The sequence below is a fragment of the Elephas maximus genome, chromosome 1, assembly GCF_024166365.1.
Source record: "Elephas maximus indicus isolate mEleMax1 chromosome 1, mEleMax1 primary haplotype, whole genome shotgun sequence".
In the NCBI taxonomy this organism is placed as follows: Eukaryota; Metazoa; Chordata; class Mammalia; order Proboscidea; family Elephantidae; genus Elephas; species Elephas maximus.
The window spans coordinates 26897268-26921780 of record NC_064819.1 but is presented as its reverse complement, the minus strand read 5'-3'; the positions used below and the strand labels follow the sequence as shown (position 1 = coordinate 26921780).

Sequence of the window (24513 nt, the reverse complement as noted above, 5' to 3'; positions counted from 1 at the left end):
TGGTGCAAAGATCATGGGATTAGTCAGGTGACTTGGAGAGAGTGGGTCAGGTGCTTGCTCAATTGTTTATTTTGTGACTGGGCAAGCCACTTCACCTGAGTTTTTCCTCAAATGTAAACGGGAAACTACAATTTGTCTTATCCAACACTCATGAAGATCTAATAAGAGGCTGAGAAAGTGCCGAGGGGAGGGATTATTCTTTCAGAAATCTGTAGGAAAAGAATAAAAGGAAACAGTCTCCAGCCTTCCAGGACGGTCTTCCAGGCAATGGCTGCCCGACATTATAATTCCTTGACAGTATATAGTGGTTCTCAGTTTTGCTCACATTTGCAAATGTCAGAGGAAAAACATCCAACTCAAACCTTCCAAGAATAGGCTCGCCTTTATTCAAACCAGTTCACCCAGTTCGCAGACTTTTTTGCTACTATAAGCAGAGCGCAAGCTTTTTGGGCTTCCAGGACTGAGCGGTGACCCACCCCCAGTGCCCTCGAAGTACATGTTAAAACTCCAGGGGTCCGATTATTCGAGCACAGGACCAGGAAGTTCCCTTAAGCAAATGATTGCCATTGGTATTCACGGCTTCCCGTCAATCAGAACCTTCCAGGAACTGGCTCCGGGGCCAATGGAAGTACGAAATCACTTCACAGGGTGGTCCTCGCCGCCCGCTGCCATCTAACCCGTGGGTCAGCAGAGAGGAGCGAGACAGGGCCCAGCCTGGCGGCGAGAACCCGGCAGGAGGCAGAACATCGGTTCGGTTCCTGCCCTGTTGAGTTTATGACCCTGCGCAGGTCATTTCTCTTCGGAGACCTTCAGCGTCCCCATGTGTAAAGTGGACAGATTGGACGTTGGTCCCCTGCCAGCTCTGTAAGTTTTGAGTCTTGCAGCGAATCCAGGGCGGGGCTCACGAGCAAGATCTTGGATAGGGGTTCCATGGCAGGATCTCCTCCTCACAGGCTCAAAGCCTGAATTTGGCACCTTAATAGCAGAGCAGGATCCCTGAGTCTCCAGCAGCCCCTGGACTCTGGCCGCTTCCTCCTTCTACGTCTCCTTCCTCTTCCTCCAGCAAAGGGAAAGCCTCCACACCTCCCTCTTTCCCTTCTTCCTTTCCCAGCTCCCTGCATTCCCGCGTCTCCTCCTCTTCCTCCCAGGAAAGGCAGTGCCCTCGGTGCGGCCACCTTTTGGCAAAGCCGCCGCCCGCGGCGGGCGCCCCCTCACCCCCCGGCGAGCGCTGCGCGGCGGCCGCGCGGGCACACGCCTTCCCATACCTTACATGGACAAATGCGTGCAGGCAAAGTCAGGAATTCGGGCCCCTGACGTCAGCCTCCAGCGCTCAGGGCACCGCACGGGAGACCTAGGGGAGGGGGTGGGGACGGTGGGGAGGAAGGAGGGGGAAAGGCACCAACCAGCAGCCGCTCCAGCCGGCCGAAGTTTCACTTTTTCTCTGTGGGTTCGCTCCCGGGCCCCGCGCGAGCTTTCCCGGGATAAGTAGCTTTAGCGAGCGGGAGAGCCGGGCGCTGCAAGGTAAGGGCTGGCTGCTCCGCCCCGAGCGCGGGGTGCGCTCGGCGGGGCCGCTGCGGGGCGCGGGGCCGGGCCTGCCCGGGGGCCGGGGACAATGGGAGGGGGAGTGCCGGGGCACCTCCTCCTCCGCCTCTGCCTCCGCCTCCAGCCGCCGCCGCCGCCGCTGCCCCGGCCGCCTCCTCCCCGAGGTATTGTTGCAAATCCTCCTTACTTCCCCTCACCCTCCGCCCGCCGGCGCCTCGGGAACCCCCAGCCGTCCCGGGCGCAAGCGCCTCCGCGGTGGCAGGAGTGCGGGCCGCTGGGCGTGCGTCCTGCCGGGGCTGCCGGGCCCGCGGCGCGGAAGTGCCCGCTGCGGCCCAATCACGGGGTGCACGCCGTGGGGGAGGGGGCCCAGAGTTCGGGAAACGTCGACCCCGAGCTGGGCGGGGTTGGAGCCAGGCCTTGTGCGCCCCCTGCCCTGGCTTTTCTGGGTGCCCAGGGGGCGGGGCCACGCCCAGCGGCTTGGAGCTTTCGCGGAATCACAGTTGTCATAGGCGAAAGGGCCTAGAGGCCGAGTCTTCCAAATTCCCCCATTTTACAGTCGGGGCAACTGAGGCCCACAGAGGAGGAGGGCCTGCCTCAACGTCACTCACTAGAGACGAAGCCATAGTCACAAGAGATGGCTCCAGACCCCTCGTGTCTTTTACGTAAACATTTCTCCGGCACCCACTGTGTGCTAGGCGCTGTGTTGGTTCGGGTGTCAGAGGCAGAGGGGGTGCAGCCCCTGCCCTCAGGGAGTGCTCTGTCAGGAGCCAAATCTGACCCAAAGTAGAAAATCCTAAGTGCTGCGGGAAAATATGGATAAAGTTTTGAGGGTCTCAGGAACGGAGTTTTATTATTATTATTATTATTTTTGCCTGGGGAGGGACCAGAGGTGGCCGTTTGGAGAGGGCAGTACTAGATCTGGGCTTTTGAGGAATGGGGAGTTTTCTGACGCCAGTCAGCTGCGTGGAGGAAGGGCATTTCCGCAAGGGAACTGGCCCAGGATCACCGAGGACTACATAAAATCTGGGAAGTGGAGGTGAAATTAAATATAACTGTGTTGGGGGCTTGGAGTTGGGGAGTAGGCTGCATGAGAGAAGATATCAGTGGAATTGTGCCTAGATACTAGAACGGGGGGAGAGCCTTTGGGACCGCGGAGTCCTCCGGGATCCTAAGTTCTCTCGCACTTCCCTTCCCTTCCCCTCCCTACAGATCCACTGCCTTCCTGTCCCCAACACAAAATAATCAGCAAAAACTCAGGATCTTCTCTGAGCTATTTAACAATTCCTTTCTCTTTCTCTCCCCCACCCTTTACTAAATTGCTTGCGTCCCCAGTAAAACTTTCTCACTGAGGTGTTAGTGACTTGATGACTTAGCCCTCCCAGCACCTGTGCGTTTTAAGAAAGCCTTATAGTGAACGGAGGGAAGTTGTGGATAGAGGCACCTTTAGAAAGCGACTAATTCTCCCTCCTGCCCTCACTCTTACAGATAGGAAAATAGAGGCGGTGAGAAAGCCAGAACTAGCCGTAGAAACAACTGTGAATAGGAGTAGGTGGTGGCAGTGGAGGAGGGGGTTGGTCAGAACTCCCAGGAGGGTTCCCTGTACCCCCATCACCAGCCTTTCTCCTTCCAGGGTTCTTGCCAGCCCTTGAGGGCAATTAAAAGGAAGAGTGTGGATCTTGCGTTTAAATCTTTACAAGGCAGCCTCCCATCCCCACCATCCAGGCCTTTACAGTCTAGAATCTAGACTCTAGTTGGACGATGAGTAGTTAAGATTTGCTGTCTGAATGAAGGGGTGCAGCCCTGGGACCTTTGGGTCAGGCAGTGCCTCAGAGCCTGGCTCCCTTTAAGCAGTGGTGGGGCCTAGACTTGGCTTTGGGGATAAGCCTAGGGAAGAGAAACTGAGCGGCTGAGCTGTTACTGTGGCTGGGACTGAGCAGGCCCCTTTGTGGGGTAACATATTCTGGTAGGGACATTATCCCGCTGGGGGAGGTTAGACGGTCAGTTTCAGGCAGTCGTGGGTGGGAGAAGAGGCTTGATTATGCAGGGCCTTACAAATGCCAGGCTCGAGAATCAGGATATTGCTGGGACATGATTTGGAGGTGAGGAGCTGACTATAGGGAGCCTACTGCTACCCAGATTCCAGTCAGAGGGACAGTAATTTGGCCTAAGAATATCACCAATGAGTGTTCATTTACATGACATATATGGTAGTGCAAATGGTTAAGCCCTCAGCTGCTAACGAAAGGGTTGGTGGTTTGAACCCACCCAACAGGTCCTTGAGGGGAAAAGACCTGGCCATCTGCTTCCATAAAGCTTACGGCCAAGAAAACATATGGGGAAGATTTACTTTGTCCCATGGGATTACCAGTAGTCAAAATTGAATGGCACCTAACAACAAGAGCAGCATTTTGTGCTAATGGCAAATGTAAAATTTTATAGCAGATTCCTTATTTTATCAGGATAAATAAATTGTATTTCATCAATTCTAAAATATATATTTTTGAAATGGAACCATCACTGAAATTGGGATGTCTTACAATCATGGATGTGTCATAGTTAAGCAGTTTTCTTTTTTATTCTGAGTTGATAATGGTACATCTTACAATTAAAGACTTAGATTTGGTAGGTAACATTTGTTAATCATACCCTTCATGAACTTACAGTGCTTTGTGCTTTATAAAACACTTTGCTGTCAGATATTCCATTTCAATCTCAAAAAAGTCCCTGAGAATGAGGCCTGGGGGCACAGTCATCTCCATTTTAACCCTCATCCAAGGTCACACAGCTAATGAGGGATGTGCTCAAAATTACTAACCAGAACCTTTGACTCTGGGTGTTAATATGTGACTTCCCGCTGCTGTGGAGCTAACTTGGGTTAAATGGAAATGGGGGAAAAAATTTGGATTTGATTTCAGAACCATGGTTTCAGTTGCTGGAGAGATGGGATTTTGGCCGAGGACAGAGGGTAAGCCATGAGAACTTGGGAAGGCCCTCTTAGCAAAGAGATTTGCTGCGTTACGTGTAAAATGCACAGAGAGCTAGAAAATGTCATCTAACACCATAGAAGTATTTGATGGAGTCCAGCTATTTTTACGCTGAAAGGAGAAGAGTGGGGCATGAAGCACACATGTTTTGGGGTTTGCCTACTGTGTGCCAGGAATGAGGGCATGGTCCTTGTCTCTGAAGAACATATAGGGGTGTGTGTGGGGGGAGCTGGGTGGTCAGTGCCATAAGTACTGTCATAGGGGTATGTTTTGCCTGCTTTGAACTGAAGAGAGACTACCTTGGGGAAGCCATCACAGAGGTGCTGGTGTCTGAACTGAATCTTGCAGGTGAAGTACGAGTTGCCCAATGGAAGGACAAAGATTCATCTGCTAGGCAAAGGTAGCAGCCCATACAGATGGAGGGAAGAAGGTGGTTTATGCTTGAGGCTGTGTTTTGAGCGGCCAGCATGAAGGGGGCTCTGGAGGATGAAGGAAGGGAGGACTTTTATTTTTGCTAAGCAGGTTTAAAATTATCTCAGGCTATATGGGCCATTAGATGGTTCTCTAGAGAGTCGCCTGAGAATAAGGTCCGGCAGGGGCTCAGGAACCAAGTCTTCGGGATTCAAAATTTGGATGGTAATGCAGGAGCCATGGTAACACATTTATTAACTGGCTGAGTGAACCTGAGACTTTGACCTGGGCCAGTAATTATGAGCTCAGAGCTGAGTGTGTGCCTGGTGGGTGGGGACTTTTCCTGGAATATGGTATTGGAAGGCTGCGCCTTGCTAGAAGAAACCACCATGAAGAAGGGGGAGGTAAGGTGATGCAGTAAGCTAGTATCTGGGTGGAAATCCATGGGCTCGAAGGTGCAGATGGGGCAGAGAACGTGAGGGTGAGGGGAGAGGGGGAGGAAGGAATGGAAGTATATGGTGGGAGTCTGCTAGAGGCAGCCCAGATGCTTGGAGGAAATAGATGGTGTATTTCTAATGCAGTTCACAGAAATGAGATAGGACATGGATATATCAGTGGGGATTTCACCTCTCTTGACTTTCTATAAATAGGGTGAGTAGCTAACGGGATGAATGTTGGAAAGCAAATAATCCACAGAGTTGGGGCTGGAAAATGCTTATCTTCCTATTACTCTTCCATAATAATAATAATAATAATGTATTTTTAACATTTTTTGAGTATTTAACATGCACTCCTGTAATTCTCATACTGATTCATTAAAATAGATTTTATGATTATCAGTCTCATTCTGCAGATGAGAAAATGAGTTTGGAGACGTTGAATAAGGTTACAACTCCTCTGTGACATGACTGAGTTTCAAGCCTTTGCCTGATCTATAGCTGCGTCACCACTCTCTCTGCCCATACGCAAGAAGAGTTCAAATCTACACTGTTTGTCAGCTCCTTCCTTGGAATTACTTTAGCACACATTCATTGGGCCTGGGCAAGTAGGCTTCTTAATTACACCCTGACACTGCTCTAGCCCCTTCTTCACTCCTAAGTTGCTATAATTTGCTTTGCCCTTTGGGTGTCTTCTCTCTCCTCGCCTGACTGGAGATGACAGAGCCTCTAGTAAATCATCCACCCTTCTTGCCCGAACCTACCTCCCCAGTCCCCTGTGGTGATAAGGCTTTGATGCATCCCTATAGAGAAGCTGTTGGGGCAATAAAGGAACCCAGTGGAGAAGTGATGGTGGGGCTTAATCTTAGTCATTGCCTTTGATCTTATGATAACTACGTCCAATGTTAGATGTTCTCTGGAGTTGAGCGAAATAGCTCCGGGTGGATCCTGCTTTTCCCTGGGTCATGCTGACTCCTTCTTCCAAGAAGGTTTTCTGGCTTTTAGGTCTTCAGAGTATCAACTAAAGTCCTTCCTAGAGCCTGCCTGTGTCAGGAGGGTCAGTTGCATCTTGAGGACTCAACAATAAAGACATGAATGGGCTGCTGTCCTGGACGTTGATAGTCTGGTGAGAGGAGGCAGACCCTGGGAATGGCATCCAGCAAAGTAAATAAGACCTTGACTTTCTCATCTCTGCTGCCCCGAAGGTATTCAGTAATTGTTAAATGAATGAACAGTGTTATAAAAACAATATAGCATGGTCCAGCGCCCGACTTTATATATTTGTCTTTGTCTCCTCTCCACCTTAAACTTCATCAAGATAGTGACTATGTCTGCTTGGTTAATGGTCATATTACCAATGCCTGGAAGAGTACCTTGCCCATGGTAGATACTCCGGAAATATTTGTTAGGTGAAGAAAAGAATTGACAAGGTTTGTTGTAACCACAGGATAGCAATGATGAGTGAGAGGGACTTTTTTACTGCACCAGAAGCTTGGGCCTATGGAGTGCCAGGACTGGGTTGAGAATCACCCATGCTGTAGCTGCCATAGGTGGCATTGATCAGACCCAACCTCAGGGTCAAGATTGGAGGACTAGGAGTGTCAAGTTGAAAAGTCACTAGACTAGCCTTGGAAAGGGTAATGGTAATTGCAAGTGTATTTTCCCTCTTCCCTCACATAGCCATGTGGCTGTATTGTCCTTGAATATTCCTCTGTTTTCTTAATCCATGCCTTTGCTTACACTGTTTTCTCTCCCTGGAGTTACTGCTTTTCCATCTCTGCTGGTTGTAATCTTACGATCCTTGTGGATCAAGGTCAAAACCCACTTTGTGCCATGAAGCCATTCCCAGACTCCTTGCTCCCTACTATCCCACGTACACTTATAATCATATATACCTCAATTGCTTGTGTTCAGTCCAGCACATGTGTCCTGAGGGATTACCATATGCTAGGCAGGAATGCTGGATACAGGCTTACAAAGACAACTAAGACAGGCTCCCTTAAGGACCTTCATTCTAGCAAAAGAAAGAGACTGAAGTAGAACAGGGTAAGAGCCCTAACAGAGTGATGACAAAAGACTAATGGGAGAACTAAGAAGAGTGACCAGCTACCTGGAAGAACTGTTGAATGCTCATGGAAAAGAAGAACATTTGGGTTTTGAAAAATGAGTAGGAGTTCGCCTGGCAGACAGGGGTAGAGGAACTTTCCCGGCAGAGGGACCTTGATGTGTGTGCACAGGCTTGAGACCTGAGAATGTCTGAGGAATGGAGGGTGTGTTCGGACATTACTGTAAAAGAATGTCAGTGGTGGTAGTGGGGGCAGGGGAGACTTTTGGTGCTTTTTGAGCCGGAGAGGGCCTTACTGGATCTGTGTTTCAGAGAACACTGATGGCAGATATCAGGTTAAGACCAGAGGTAGGGGATCCAGCTTAGGAAACTGCTGGAATGTTCCAGGAGAGGAGATACAGGCCTGGACTAGGTCAGCAGAGTAGGGAGGGGAAAGGGGATTCCAGAAGCTGTTTGCTTAAGATCAGGCAGCTTAGTTCCTACTCTCGTCCTTCTAATTATTTACTAGCTTATCAGCCTTGGCTGGAAGAAACTAGTTTATGGGCACCAATGTTTGCAGGCAGTAGGAGAAGGAGCAAGCAGGTGGCCAATGCCTGTCTTAAAAGTGTTTCACCGAGAGGGCTGGGACCCTGGGGGTCAAAGCGACCTGATCCCTCATTGTACAAATGAGGAAACTGAGGCTCCAAGCAAAGGACAGACTTGCTCACAGTCACACCAAACCGTATGGTTCTGGCAGGCCAGCCCTCTCTCCAAGGAGTTTTTGAGTCTTGCTTTCTGCTATGCCTGACACATTCCTTCCCCACCCTACCCCCACCCGCCAGGTGCATTGCTATGGAGAATTTTGGAAGGGAATACAACTTGGAGATCTTCATGTTCTTGGGCTTAAACTTTGTGCTTTACACCTTGAAAACAAAGTGATTACAGTGATTCAGTTTGAGTGTGTATGTGTTTGGGGATTTATTTATGTTTCCGCCATTTATGCCCATGACTTGTTGGGAAGAACCAAGCTTCTGACTCCATGCTAACTCCAAGGTTTCCTACTTGGTGATAAGCCACCTGTCCCATTTAGATACACTTATATTTGCTTGCCTTAAGATTATTGGGCTGCCAGTATTAGATGAATTATAGGGTAGATCCTCCTGTCTCTGTCCCTCTTAAACTTGCCCATCACAACCCATCTCACAGAACCTGTTAGTATTTCATAGCCATTCCAAGCACTTTTTATGTGGCAACTACATTTTACATTTTTATTACTCACTTCCCATTTGCAATCCAAGAGATGGGCTGGCAGGATCAGTCTTGTCTTGCAGAGCGTGGGGTAGACAGAGCTCAGGGATGAGGAAACTTTCCCACCGGGCTCTGGGCCGTAAGTGGTAGGTAGAGTGAGAATCAAACTCCCATTTCTCAAATGCATGTCCTGCTCCTTCTGCAGGTGAGCATGAGATAATTGATATGAAAGCCTTTAGCAAGGCATATACATATTTTCATTGTGTACTAATTATTATTATTTCACTGTGTACTAATTAGTAGCATTAGCTACCCATCTACTAGACTTTGGCAGTTGAGACTGAGAATCAGGTTGAGGACTGAGAAGCCCTCGGGTTTCACCATGCTGTCTTTTTGGCAGTGCCATCACCAGCACGTTTAGGGAAAAAAAAGACCAGTGTGTTTGAGCTACCTGCTAGCCCAGTGATCTTAAGCAAGCTCGGGAACATCCCTGAGCCTCAGTTACCTTTGTTTGCAAAATAGAGATCGTATGGTATATCACAATGCTGATGTGGGGACCAGAAAAAGTTCTGTGACAGTGACAGTGCTTCATAAATGGTAATGCAGTGTGTACATGTGGCTAGGGTTCTGCCTGTTGTGGCATTCTTGTGCCCAGTGTGTTGTCTAACAGATAGTGATGGCACCTTACTCTACGTGTGGAGATCATGGAATTTAGACCCAGACAACTCCAAGTTCAAGTCTTAGCTCTGACACTTAATACAGAGGGTGGGCTGGTCACCGGTACTTTTTGGTATACCTTCTTATTTTCTCTTTAGTCCTCTTATTAATGTGGGGACCAGTGTTAAGAATAGTTTGGTCACAAAGTGGGCTGAGTGCCACAGACATTTACAGGCCTTTCCAAGTTGTGAGATGGTTCACCACGGATGGCTGTACGGTGTCCCTTCTTCCATCATGACCACCCCGTTGTTGGATCTTGTCTGTGCTATGTTTGTTTTTCAGACATGTAATTATACGTGTTTGGCCTCATGTTATGGCAAGAAAGACCCCTGTAGTTCAACCAAAAAACTAGTGCTGAGTAGTGGAGCCAGAACTTCCTCAGAAACTTGTGAGGGAGCCTCTCCTGGGGCCTTTAAGCATGAGGACCAGGATATGGTAGGGTAATTTTGCTGACCTTCAGGAAGTATGCTTTGGCCTCGCCTCATCCCCAGGATTATCACTTTGTGTGCTCTTGCCATTGTCAGCATTCCTTAGTCAGTTAGACCATCAACCAGCCACTCAGCTACCCCTTTGCAGAGGACTTCAGCAGGTCCTCTGCCTTTTCCTGCTTGGGGGAATATGGGTATGGACAGATGCAGTGAGAGAACATTCTTTGGATATTGAGATATTCCCATCCTTAACCTTGGCCTTAATTTCCTTGTTTGTAAAAATGTCTAGAGCATCAGTACCTACTTCATAGGTGTGGTGACTGTACTTTCTGGTTTGCCTAGGACAACCCTGGTTGATACTTGTGTCCCCATGTGGTTATTAATAGTGTCCTCAAGAGGTCAGCAGTTCAAATCCACCAGGCGCTCCTTGGAAACTCTACGGGGCAGTTCTGTTCTGTCCTATAGAGTTGCGATGAGTCAGTATCGACTCGACGGCAGTGGGTTTTGGGTTTTTCTTTCACTCTTCGAGGTGTTCTGATTTGGAGGATAAATGATACGGTCACTCTGCTTGAAGCTGAGTGTTAAGTGAGGCAGTGCACAAAAATCCACTGTTTTTGTTAGAGGAGGTGCTAAGCGCCCAGGAAATGTTTGTTGAATGAGCTACTTTTATAAAGGCAAGGTTTGAGAAGGTTTGAAGAGGATGCCCAAATTGTAGGCACACATGTTTTTTAGGGTTGATAAAACATGCTAATATATATCTAGAACATAAGAAACTTCCATGAGAGAGGTACACTGAAGGACCCATGATAGGTGCACGTCCCCTGGAGTATGTGGCGAAGCTTCGTGGAGGTGCAGTGGCTTGGGTTGGATTGAAGGACTTGAAGCCTTAGACCAAGATATGAGGAACAGCCAAGATTGCTCTGGCTATCATCAGCCAAGAAATAAAATTAATTCTCAGCCCGTGTGTGTGCTTTAGCTGGGTTTCTGAATCTTTTATCTTTCAGCTCTTATTTCCTTCCTGAATCTATTACTTCCCATCTTGATAACGGTTTCTAAGTATAACTCTGGGATCTCAAGCCTGTACTAAATTCTGTGCCAAGAGGGCACCAGAGTGACCTGTACTTATTCTTTCTAATGAGTTTCCACTGGAGATGGTTATTGTTTGTTTCCTAGGCAGAAAAAAAAAAAAAAAAAATTGGCTTGGCACCTGTGGCTTCTGTCTAGTTTGTCATGAAAACAAATCATTTTTTCATGTAAGAGTGAGGTGCCACCCAAAGGGCAAGGTGTGCCCTGAGTCATCGGGAATGCAGACCTGGCAGTGCTGTTGTCGCCTTTTCTTAGAATGAGGTGAAAGGTAGGTCAGCTTTCCTGTAATCTGGTTCTTTTCACCCTGGATATCTCTCCTCTCCTTGGCCACAGGCCTGGCAGTGTCGCTTGAAGGACATTCTGATAATAGTAATAACAGGTAGACAGGGCTTCAAAAATACAGGTGCTCATTGATCTGACACATTCATGTATTCATTCATTTGATACCACATGCCATGTATACCTGTGAATGAATGAGTGAAGCTCTAATCTGGGCTTTGGGGATGGAAACCTGAATGCTGTGTGATCCTTGCCTTCAAGGAGGACATGTGAGTAATCAAGATAGGATGTGGACGTTTGTGCAGAAAATACGTGGTGGCTCTGGTTGGACAGCGAGCAACTCTAGGGGCCTGGGAGGAGCTTCACTGATGAAGAGACTGTCATTTGATATGAGCCTTGAAGGAGGAGTAGAAGTTTGTCTGGTGGAGGAGGAGAGGAATGGGGGAAATAATAAGAAGGGGAAATAACCTGGACAGAGACGTGGAGGCGAGAAAGTGCATGGCACCTTGGAAAATGGAGTCTTTAGTGTGGACTGAATAGGAGAGGCTTGGTAAAGTGAGGTTCAGCAAGAAAGAGGAAGACCTTCAACAAGATGAGTTGACACAGTGGCTGCAACGATGGGCTTAAGCATAGCAAAGATTGTGAGGATGGTGCAAGACTGTTCTGTTGTACACGGGGTCACTATGAGTCGGAACCTGCCTGATGGTACCTAATACCTAACACACATAGTAGAGAGGCCAATGAAGTAGGTTGGACACAGATTATGAAGGGCCTTGATAGCTACACTGAGGTGTTGAGATGGTATTCTGAGAGGAGCATCAAGCAGGGAACTGAAGTGACTGGATCTGTACATAAGGAAACTAAATGGTTATGATGTGCTGGATGGATGGAAAAGGAGGGTCCAAGAGATAACGAGAGATATTGTAGTAGCCCAGGCAGAAGTTAAAGGGAAGCTCGATTATGGTTCAAGCAATGGATGTGAGAGATATTTTACAGGTAGAATTGAGATCATCCATCCCTTTCATTTTTCACAAGAGGAAACCCAGGCCTGGAGAAGGTGACACACCCAAAGTCACACAGCCCTGGTCCCAGCATAATATTGAGGTGATCCTATTCCCTGTTAGTGTCAAAAGGGTAACAGTGCATGTTTGTAGAGATAGCTTCAAGAGGAAGATCTTTACCCCTTTGTACTTTTAAGGATTACATGAAACGTCTTCATTCTGAATGGAATTGTCTGTTTCTGGAGCAATGGAATTTCTAGTCTCTGGACATATTCATAGTGGTGGACATATTCAAGCAGTGACTGGTAGGGATGCTGTAGGGAAAATTAAGGCATTGGTTGGAGACTTAGGATAGATGGTCTTGGAGTTAACTGTGGCTTTTTTTTTTTTTTTTTTTGCTGTTTTTCCTTTTTATTTTGAGTTCATTTTAGCTTTTTCCACCAAGCTGGTAGACTAACATGGATTGGTAGTACTTGACAGAAATGTTTTATTTATTTATTACTGTGCTTTAAGTGAAAATTTATAGTTCAAGTTAGTTTCTCATACAAAAATATATACACACATTGTTATGTGACCCTAGTAAATTTGCTCTCCTTATAATGCAACAGCACACTTCTCCTTTCTACCCTGTATTTTCCAAGTGCATTCAACCAGCTCCTGTCCCTTTCTGCTTTCTCATCTCACCTCTAGTCAGGAACTGCCCATTTCATCTCATGTATCTACTTGAGCTAAGAAGCACACTCTTCACAAGTATCATTTTACAGCCCAGTCTAATCGTTGTCTGAAGAGTTGGCTTTGGGAGTGGTTTTAGTTTTGAGCTAACAGAGAGTCTGGGGGCCATGTCTTCCAGGGTCCCTCCAGTCTCAGTCAGACCATTAAGTCTGGTCTTTTAACTAGAATTTGAGTTCTGTACCCCACTTTTCTTCTGCTCTGTCAGGGACTCTCTGTTGTGTTCCCCATCAGAGCAGTCATTGGTGGTAGCTGGGCACCATCTAGTTCTTCTGGTCTCAGGCTGATGGGATCTCTGATTTATGTGGCCCTTTCTGTCTCTTGGGCTCATATTTTCCTTGTGTCTTTGGTGTTCTTCTGATTTTTTTTTTTTTTTTAATTCCTGGGAAAAGATACTTATGACAGTCATATCCAGGATTCTCGATGCATCTGGCTCCTCAGAGTCATTTTAGTCAAATTGGAAGAAAGGCAGAGAGGGTTAAAAATGGATGATGGGGCTCTTAATATCAGCCAGCTGTAGTACATGTAGAGAAGTGAGGGAACAACCATTCTGGTGCCAATAAATTAACTCATGTACCAGAGAGATCATGGCCCAGGTCAGCCTGCGTGATCCTGATCAAGATGGATCCAGAAATTATAGTTATGACACTTTCTATCGGTTGCCAATTTTTATAGGGCTTTACCGTTAACCATTTTCCCCCTGAAAATTACCTTGATTAATCGTTACACTAATTGTGAGAGGTAGTCATTTTTTATTATTTGTATTTGATTGATCAGAAACTTGAGGCTGGGGAAGGTCAAGTGACTTTTCCAGGTTCCAGGCTAGTGGGACATGGAACCAGGATTTAAGTTTTCTAAGAGTTTTCTCCTATCCCCCACCTGTGAAGATTTCTGAGACAGCCTAGCTTTTGTTCGTATTCATATCCTCGGTATCCATTAGGATCCTGATATATGGTAAGAATTTAATAAATGTTTATTGAATGAACATATAAATGAATAACAAATGAAGGAATGACAACTTGAGTTTTGAGAATATCTTTGATAATAAAAAATTGAGTTCCTCTAAAGTATTACTCTGTTATTAAAGGAAAACGAAAAATAATTCATTTGCAGTCATATACTCAACTTCACAGGAAAAAACAAAATGAAACTCTTCTATCCAAATAGAGCTGTTATTTACCTCTCTGGCCTCTTTTGAGACCAAAGCCCTAATCTTAAATCCTTAAAATGTGTATCCATTTTAGTATATGATGTTTCTTTTCGATTAATATTATTACCAAGAAACTCTTTCTTGTTTTTGCCAGGTTTTATATATTTTTTTTGTGACTAAAGATTTGTTGAAATTGATACATCTTAGTTTAACCATTGCCCACTGTGGGCACTGGAGAGTTTTCATTTTTTTTTTCCCCCTCTTAAATGAAATGCAATGCAACATGCTAAAAAATGCAGTGATCAACATTTATGGACAGCTAGCTTTTACTTCCTTCTAAATTATTTCCTGGAGTCCCTGGGTGGTGCAAAAAGTTAAGATGCTTGTCTGCTGTCATGGATTGAATTGTATCCCCCCAAAATCTGCGTCAACCTTGCTAGGCCATGAATCTCAGGATTGTGTGGTTCTCCATTGTGTGATCTGATGTAATTATCCTCAGTTTTGTGATATGTTTTGAATCCTGTCTTCTTGATGTTGATGAGGCAGGATTAGATTATGTTAATGAGGATTAGGTTATATTTGTTATGTTAATGACAGGATTAGGGTGAGATGTATCTTGAGTCATACCACACCTTCTTAAGTCACCACTCTTACTCGAGTCACACTCTTGCTTGAGTCACATGTTTTTTCTTACAAGAGATAAAAGGAGAGAGAAGGAGGCAGAGAGAGAGGGACCTCATTACCATGAAGAAGAAGAGCCAGGAGCACAGTGTCCTTTGGACCTGGTGTCCCTGCGCTGAGAACCTCTTAGACCCAAGGAAAGATCGATGCCAAGACACGTGGAGATCTTCAAGGAACGCCAGGCCCACAGATTTTGAAAGAAGTCAGTGATCTTCCCTGGAGCCAACAGAGAGAGAGAGAGCCTTCCCTTAGAGCTGTTGCCCTGAATTTGGACTTCTGGCTTCCTAAATTGTGAGAGAATAAATTTCTGTTTGTTAACACCATCCACTTGTGCTATTTCTGTTATAGTGGCACTAAATAACTAAGACAGCTGCTAACTGAAAGGTTGCCAGTTTGAGTCCACCCAGAGGTGCTTCGGAAGAAGGCCTGGTGATCTACTGAAAAATCAGCCATTGAAAACCTGTGGAGCACAGTTCTACTCTGCCACACATGCGGTTGCTGTGAGTAGGAGGTGACCATACCTGGTTTTAGATCTTAAATAAATGCTTAATAACTGTCTAAATAAATTTTAAATTCTTTCAAAGGAGAATCGTAGGGGCAAAATATTGAACGTTTTAATTACTTTTTGCATAAGTTGCCACCCAAGTTCCAGAAAGACTGTACTAATTTGCAGTTATTAGCAGTGTGTGAATCTGCTTGTTTCACTGTATCTTCACCATTAATTTTATAACTTGTATTTGTCTTTGTAAGAAAAAATCTTTCATTAATGCTTTAATTTGCATCCCTTTTCAGTACTGACAGAATTTCCCAAGTTATGTTTTAGTGTTTGTGTTTCCTCTTGAGTGAATTGTCAAATGTCAACATTTGAAAATGGTCTAGGGTGGAGAAGCTCTGTATGAAAGGGCTAAAAATGTTTGACGTTTTGAGTTTCCTAAGCTTTTCTTTCCCCCACGCGTCTGTCAGCGTGTCGTACTGTGGGGGCTTCTGTGTTGCTGTGATGCATCGCGTTGGGCAAATCTACTGCAAAACATCTTTTTAAAGTGTTTAGAAGCAAAGATGTCACTTTGAGGACTAAGATGCACCTGACCCAAGCCATGGTATTTTCAATTGCCTCATATACATGTGAAAGCCAGACAATGAATAAGACTGAAGAAGAATCGGTGCCTTTGAATTACGGTGTTGGGGAAGAATATTGAATATACCACGGACTGACAGAAGAATGAAAAATTTGACTAGGAAGAAGTACAGCCAGGATGCTCCTTAAAAGTAAGGATGGTAAGACTTCCATCTCACATACTTTGGACATATTATCAGGAGGGACCAGTCCCTGCAGAAGGACATCATGGTTGGTAGAGTGGAAGGTCAGCAAAAAAGAGGAAGACCTTCAATGAGATGGATTGACACAGTGGCTGCAACAATGGGCTCAAGCATAACAACGATCAAGAGAATGGTGTAGGACCAGGCAGTGTTTTGTTCTGTTGTACATAGGGTCGCTATGAGTTGGAACCAACTCGATGGCACCTAACAACAACAAAAACAAGAACAAGCTTTACTTATTTATGTATTCATTAATTTGTTCAGGAAATGTTTATTTAACACCTACTGTGTGCCAGGCACTCTTCCAGGGGCTCCAGATAGCCTCCTAATTTAACATGTGAGAAAGCCTAGCGCTAGCAAAGTGAGATGAATTACAGAAGATCATATAACTCCCCCCTTCCAGAGCAGATTTCTATTTTTTTTTTAAATCACTGTCTTTTTAACCATGGAAACATCTTGGAAATTTCAGTATTGTGGTGTCTACATAGCATCTCGAAACTGTATCTACTTTGAGAAAGCAAAGCCTTGAGTTTTAGTTTGGAAAACATGGCCATCTCGTTCTTCGGTCTTCTTATGCGTAACTCCTTCGTAGACCTTTCGGCATTTTATATTTTCATTCATTCTTAAATGGATAAACTCATTCTTAAAACAGGATCAAAAAACAAAATAACCCCAATCCAAGTGGGTTGGACCCACTGTGAACCTTCTTAGGCTTGTTTATGGTAAATGAGAAGAACAGATAACATATTTCCCTCTCTATAAAATCGTCAATTTAATTTTAATAAGGCAGTTATCCTTAGGCAATAAAATTCAACTAACTTGCCATAACTATCTTGTTTAAAGTGAATTAAGAGCCTCATACTCACTTGCAGGGTAAAATTTAATAGAACTTCAGTTAAGCATTTATTGCTTATTTAATTCAAAATTAAGTTAATCACCATAGTTGGTGACAACCACTAAGTATTTAATTAACATTCGGCAAACTATCTTATTAAGTCTGAATCAAATAGAGACAGTTCTTGTTTATCTCCACCAGTTTGCACAAACCACTACCCCCACCCCAAAGAGCCTTTGGTTTTCTTCTTCTGATTTGTCATCTTCATTTTCTTCTGGTTAGCACCCAGCTTGGGTAAAGGAGGAGGAGAGGCAGGAGTCTGGAATATTATAGGAACTTCCGGTTTGGGGCATAGCCAAGAAAATTATTAGTCTAACAACTCTCTAAACATGAGAGTTTTGAAAAATTGGTGACCTGGCTCAGCAGTAGATTGCTTTGACACAGGTTAGAAGTTAACCAAAAAAGATCAGTTGTGTTCCATCCCGCTCCATCCCATCCCATCCCATCCCATCCCATCCCATCCCATCCCATCCCATCCCATCCCGCTCCATCCCATCCCATCCCGCTCCATCCCATCCCATCCCATCCCATCCCATCCCATCCCATCCCATCCCATCCCATCCCATCCCATCCCATCCCATCCCATCCCATCCCATCCCATCCCATCCCATCCCATCCCGCTCCATCCCGCTCCAGCCCATCCCGCTCCATCCCATCCCATCCCGCTCCATCCCATCCTACGCCATCCCACTCCATCCCATCCCATTCCTTCCCACTCCATCCCATTCCATCCACTCCATTCTTCAAGAGTTATTGAGCACCTTCTGTGTGGGAGACATTTTTCTGAACATTGAGGATGATACAGAGAAGGTCATGTTGACATTTTTGGTTTTCTTTTCTCAGAAGCAAGAAGATTGCATTTAGTTCATACATTGAACACATCTTTACTGGTCCGCAGTGTATCGGGCGCTTTGCTGGGTGCCAGGGACACCACGATGATTCAGACAAGGTCCCTGCTCTTTAGGAGATCATAGTCTTAATGTGGAGAGGGAGGGGTGCAGTAGAAGAAATGTTGAATAGGGTGGAGCCCTGGTGGCGCAGTGGTTAAGAGCTCGGTCAGCAGTTTGAATCTACCATCTGCTCCTTGGAAACCCTATGGGGCAGTTCTACTCCGTCCTGTAGTGTCGCTATGAGTTGGTTTAGTTGCCAGGTGAGTTTGGGAAAGTCCAAATTAAAATTCAGTGGATATCTTTTCTGAGCCTTTAGTAAACTAATGTACATGTGACCTCCCAAGACACGTCTTAGGAGATTTGTTTCTCAGAGTTATTTGATCATAGAACTTCCGCATCCCCCTTTTTTTCCAGACCAGTTTTTTGGGCTTAGTGTTCCATTCAGAAAGATGCTGTGAGCCTCAGGTATTGTCCGCTAGCACCTCACAGTCTGGGAGGGGTGCTCAGGCATACACCTAAGTGACTGTGATACAAGACTAGAAGTGGTGATTTGTATGAAAGGTGTGCAGCTGAAGTGTGTGATTTCGGATGTAGGGACTTCTAACGGGTGTTGAGGATGTGAAATCAGGGCAGGTTCTACTGGAGACGAGAGCTGGGCTTCGTGGCAGAGATGCCGTTTGTATAAGCAGAGAGGCCTGGAGGATCGTGGCAGAGTGGGAACAGAACAACTGTGAAATTCTGACATGACCGATTTGGTTGAGAAACTAACGCATTGATACAACTTAGACCAATAGCCTGAGAACTCTCTGCTGTGGGCTTTGTTCCAACCCAGCGACTGCCCATCTGTAGATTGATTTCTTTAAGGCGTTCTAATGCTTTGTCTGGGGCAGAGCCTCTGTCTTGTGAATCACTATCTCTCTTACATGTGAATCTTGACTCTGGTGTGGATGGCTGGTTTCCTTTTAGGAGCCCTGGTGGCGCAGTGATTGAAGCGCTCTGCTCCTAACCAAAAGATTGGTGGTTCAAACCCACCAGCCGCTGGCTGCTCGGGAGAAAGATGTGGCAGTCTGCTTCCATAAAGATTTTCAGCCTTGGAGACCTTATGGGGCCGTTCTGTTCTGTCATATAGGGTCGCTCTGAGTTGGAATCAACTCTACGGCAGTGGGTTCGGTTTTTCCGTTTTCTTTTTTTATTTTGGGTTTCCATTTAGGGTTGTTCTGAGTCGGAATTGCCTCAACAGCACTGGGTTTGGTTTTGGTTTATGAGTCAGAATTGCCTCGATGGCAACGGGTTTGGTTTTGTTTTTTTTGTTGGAGTCCCCGGATGGCACGAATGGTTAACACACTCAGTTACTAACCAAAAGGCTAGTGATTTGAACCCACTGAGCGTTGCCTTGGAAGAAGGTCCTGGTGATCTACTTCTGAAAAATCAGCCATTGAAAATCCTATGGAGCGCAGTTCTACTCTGACACACGCGGTGTTACCATGTGTTGGACTCAACATGAAGGCAACCGGTTTTTTTTTAGTTTCCAGTTACCCCTTCACATATCACTGCCTCTTCCTCTCCTTCCTCCTCAGCTTTCCCTATTCTGGTGAATCACCTGTGTCTTCATTTCTCATTCTTACCCATCCGTATGACCCTTTTCATATAAGGCAAACTATTCTTCTATATTCTTCCTGAAAACTCACCTATTTCATTTAAAATAATGCCACCTCTTTTCTTTTCTCTGGTAGCAACCAGTAGACGGAACATGTAAGATAAGGTGGAGGATAATCTTCAAGTTCGGCCTATGACGTCATGGAAGACTTGACCTCAGGTTGTGGCCTTTCAGTCTCTTGGCAGTACCCACCTCGTTCTACGTATCTGCGTGGAATGTGTCAGAGGCAAGGGAGTCAGGAGACCTGGGTTCTATTTCTCATTCCATTTTGGGCTGCCTTTGCATTTTTCATTCCATCTTTCCCCTGTCTGAGCCTCAGCTTACTCATCTATGAAATGTTAGGATTAGGTTTGGTGTACTCTCAGGACACTTTCAACTAAAAAATGTTGAGTTTATAGGGGAATAAATGATGTAAACATTTTCTGAGATCACAGTAAGCTGAAGTCAACCTGGATGGTTGGTCAGACATATATTTTTGAGCCTAGCAATATGGGGAGAAAAGGGCAATGAGCACAGATAGCCCCATGCCCACACATAGCAGCCATCAATAAATGTAGTTCTACTACACGCTGGCTACTTCTGGATTCATTTCCATCTGCTTTTTAGTCATGTACCTCCTTCTGCTCTGCCACCCAAGCTTACCTCTTCTTTGCCTATACCTTCACAGCTGTAAATTTTCTCTTCTGTTCCCCAGCTGGATAGCTCCCTCTCATATTACCTCATGAGGATTCCTTTTTCCCTTCTGGCTCTGTCCATGGAGGGTGTTCATTCTAGAACCTTCTAAAGGCAAATGACTTAAGTAGTGGGGCAGATGGGGTTAAGATAGCAATCTTAACCAGCTACAAATCTTTTTAGAAGGCTGTCTTTTCTTCAGAGCAATTTCTTTATGAATGAAGTTGTTCAATGAACGAGACAAAGTTTTGCCCTCTGAAAGTCCATGGTTGAGGTGAGAAGCTTACAAAGTTGCTTTCTCTCTGACACTCGTTGGAAACCACAGTTGATGAGGTGCATAATAAATTGGAGAGGAGAGGTTTTTACTTGCGAGAATTGGGGAATGAAATGTTCAGTTCTCGGCATGGATTCCTGAGCATCAGGGAAACCATTTTCTTGGAAAGCTCAACTCTGTTTTGCAGTTCTTGAAAAGGCAGCCAGCCTGAATGTTTCACTTCACCATCTACCTGAACAGATACTTTAGGAATCAAAATGTCAGCAGACAGCCGGCAAGAAGTAGACTAGAGGGCGTAACTTGGGCTGGTGATGCAACCCTTCAAGAACCGTGTGTCAGAGAGCACAGGACGAGCCAGGGGATGCTGTTCAGATGTGAAGAGGCCATTGATGATGGTAGGCAGGTTTGGTTAAGCTCCAGTGAAGATGTTCAGAAGTTAGGGATTCACCTTGAGACCCCTTTTGTTTCCTTTTCTTTGTATTAATCATACTCACCTTTCAGTCTTTATGATTCATCCTTTGGACGTCCCTAGTTGTGTAAGCCTACTTGAAAAATCCAGCAACATTTTGAAAGCTTGGATCTAAATATGTAGTGCTTAAGACTATGGGCTCTGGAGCCAGACTGCCTGGATTTGCATCCTGGCTCTAGCATTAACACTGCGCCATGTTACTCAATCTTTTTAGGTCTCAGTTGGCTCCTTCATAAAATGGGGATAAGAAAATTGCCTATGTTGTTGTGAGGATTCAGCAAGTTAGTACATATAAAGCCCTTAGAACAGGGCCTGACACAAAGCAAGTGTCCATTAAATACTAGCTATTGTTTTTATGGTTATTCTTATGGAATCACAGAGTGATAATTTGGGAAAGATATTAGAGACCATCTAGATGAGTGGGGTGTTGTTTTTGTGGTCTTCTTAAATAACTTTTTAGTCTTAGCTGGAGCTGAACCAAACCTGCCTACCACTTATCCCTGGGCTTGTCCTAACTCTGTCCTGTGGTCTCTTGACAGGAAGGTTGCAACACAGAGAGTTCCCATACAACCCTCCGTTTGCTCCATTTTTGACATATTACCGTGGTACATTTGTTAGAACCGAGAGACAGACATTGGTACATTATTATTAACTCAACTCCAGGCTCTGTTTGGATATGTAACCAGTTTTTCCATGAATGTCCTCTTCCTGTTTCAGACTCTAGCCCAGGGTTGTGCCCATGCATTTAGTTGTCACATCTCCCCAGCCTAGATGAGTGGCTTTTCAAACTTTCATTTTTTTAATAGCTGGAGAAGGCTTCTTTGTAGAAAAGCTGATTACAACCCCTTATGTTAAATGTATACAGTGGGAGTGGCTGTAGATTAGGGTGGCACGGGGCCCGCTTTTCTTGCTCTCCTCTGCTTTTTCTCCTTAAAGGAGGTCTGGCAAAGCAGGGCATAAAAATCTCCAAAATCCAGGCTCCTCATTTTCAGGGGATGAGGCTGAGGCCCCAAACGGGTGTCTGACAATGCTGGATGAAGCTGGAAGCCCAGAGGAGATTAAAGAAAAAGATAGTGGCAATGCCCTGATTCTGTCCCTGTTTGTTGTCTGAATGAGTGAGTAACAGTCAGGGACTCCGGATGATCCAGAAGAAGAGGACCCAGGCCTTTTCACTGTTCTCGATTTTTCTTATTTGTGAAGAGGGTACAGAAATCAGTGGTATCTCCTGGGACTTACTCTTCACAAAGTACCACAGTTTTACGTGGTGAAAGTCAAGTGAGCTAAGCTGAGTCAGTTTTAGCACAATCCGAAATATAGTAGTTTCTCAATAAATGAATGTAAAAGGAAGATCCCTCCCTTCTCCTTACCTCCATTCTTCCCTCCTTCTGTTCCTTCTTTCCTTTCTGTTGTTCCGTCTGTCTCTTTCTCGGGAAACTTTGTCCTCAGAACTTATTTCAAGGAAGATTGTGGGCAAATGCGTGCAGAACAAGAACAGTCATTCATAAGCAAATCTGTGACAATCAGGAATGGAAGCAGTCTTTGAGCTTCTAATAAGCAGGATATATGGTCTGTTTTTATTCTTGTAGGCTTTTATCATACAATACTACATTATGTTGCAGTCTGACTTTTACACAAATTGGATCCTAAAACTTCTTACGGGAATTAAAAATACAAACTCGTGGGCAGTATGTGTTTTATAAATTACAGAAAACAGTTGTGTAAAGATATGGCAGAATGAAGCCTGTGGCAGGCACGGGTACCCAGGGAGGAACACGTGGCTGGAGATGCGGGAGCCAGGAAGACGGGAGCCGGGTGAGGCAAGCAAGTGCAGAGCATCATCCTTGGTGCCAGGAGAGATGGAGGAGGGCGGACATCCCTAAGGAGAAGCGGGATGAGGGAGCTCAGGGCGGTGAAGGCTGTGGGAGGACTCCAGAGCAGTCAACCCTCCGTATACCGTCGTCTTTTATCCTGTCATTTATGGTTCTTCTTGAATGGGGCCCAAGTGACTCTTGGGACATCGCCACCGCAGCCTTCCCTCTCTCTTGCCTTTGTCACAGTGTTGCCTTGGCCTAGACTGTTCTTCCCCGCTGTTATCACCTGTTTGAATACAAAAGGATTTTCAAGGTTCAGCACGTTAATATCGCTGCCTCCTCCATAAGCAGGCCTTGATTTCCACCTCTTCTGTCTAAGCAGGAAATACCTGCTTCCTCTTATGATCTTCCGTGCCCTTTATCTGCGTCACTTGCACACAGTGGACACTTCCCACCTGTTGTGGTTATCTACGCGCCTCTCTTATTTTGGGCCTTTAACTCCTTTAGGACATTCATTCCTGCATGGAATCTGGTGGACGTAGTGAATGAACATTTGTTGAATGAATGGGTGGGTGGGTGGGTGGATGGATGGACGGACGGACGGACGGACAGACGGACAGGCTTGACATCGTCCACACTAAACTCAAACTTAATTCCTTTACAGTAGGATTTTAACTTGCTAGTCTCTATACCTGCCAGTACCCAGCACTGGGAAGCTATCGTTTTATTATTCATTCAACAAATAGAGTTTCAGGGACTATTTCAGGGTTGTGTCTGTGAACAGCCCATTTGTTTACTGTCCTCACAGAGAGAATAGCACTCTTTTGGATGTGTTTTCATACAATTTAGGTTTATCTGGATATTTTTTATTTTGACACATAAGGACCAAGCAAGAAGTGGTTTGTCTATAAGTGTCTGGTTTACAAACAAATGCTGCCTCATTCCTTCATCTGGCTTTATACGCAAGAGAGACCACCGGACTTGGAAAGGCACCGTTTCTCTCCCAGGTTATACGGCGGTTCCTGACTGACTTACCTCAGGGACAAACTCTCTTTTTGTAGCTTTTAAAAAGATGGTGCCAGGATGCCAGAATATTCATGGCTGGCCTTCCTTGTTAATGTTTTCACTTTTCATTTTAATACAGTGACAGAATGTATACTGCTGAGGTGGTAAATGGGAAAAAGTGGAGTGGATCCACTTTTTCTTGGGGCCTTCTACACTAATCACAGGGGGAAGCATCAGACGTGACCAGATGAGAGATTCCACGCCAGGACTGGAATTAGAGAGGCCAAGTTGGGAGGGATTTGATGATACTGAATTGAGGGAGCTTAAGGTTCTCAGGAGCCCTGGTGGTGTAGTGGTTAAGAGCTCACCTGCTAACCAAAAGATCAGCAGTTTGAATCCACCAGCCACTCCTTGGAAACCCGATGGGGCAGTTCTACTCTGTTCTGTCCAGTAAACCCAGTGTCGTCGAGTCGATTCCTGTAGGGGTGCTATAATTCAGTATCAACTTGACGGCAATGAATTTGGTTTGGTTTTTAACGTTCTCAGTAGTAGAACTGGAAGGATAGCAGAAATCATCCAGTTTGTTGTTGTGTGCTGTTGAGTTGATTCTGACTCACAGAGACCCTATAGGACAATGTAGAACTGCCCCATAGAGTTTCCAAGGCTGTAATCTTTACAGAAGCAGACTGCCACATCTTTCTCCCACTGAGTGGCTGGTGGATTCAAATCACCGACCTTTTGGTTAGCAGTGGAGCACTTAACCATTGTGCCACCAGGGCTCCTTTC

General features: G+C 45.5%; 1 protein-coding gene across 11 annotated transcripts in view; it reads left to right on the top strand.

The window, feature by feature from the left end:
- Positions 1-582: 582 nt before the first annotated feature.
- Positions 583-24513, top strand: part of LPP (LIM domain containing preferred translocation partner in lipoma) — a 778646-nt gene continuing 754715 nt past the window's right edge. For 6 of the 11 annotated variants that reach the window (XM_049852891.1, XM_049856340.1, XM_049857635.1 and 3 more), the window contains exon 1: positions 1434-1521. The gene's annotated coding sequence lies outside the window, so the exon portion shown is untranslated. Of the gene's footprint in view, positions 865-1433; positions 1522-1619; positions 1707-14258; positions 15238-24513 lie in introns of those variants that run through there. The other 5 variants (XM_049854166.1, XM_049903764.1, XM_049853471.1 and 2 more) reach the window with 3 other exon arrangements.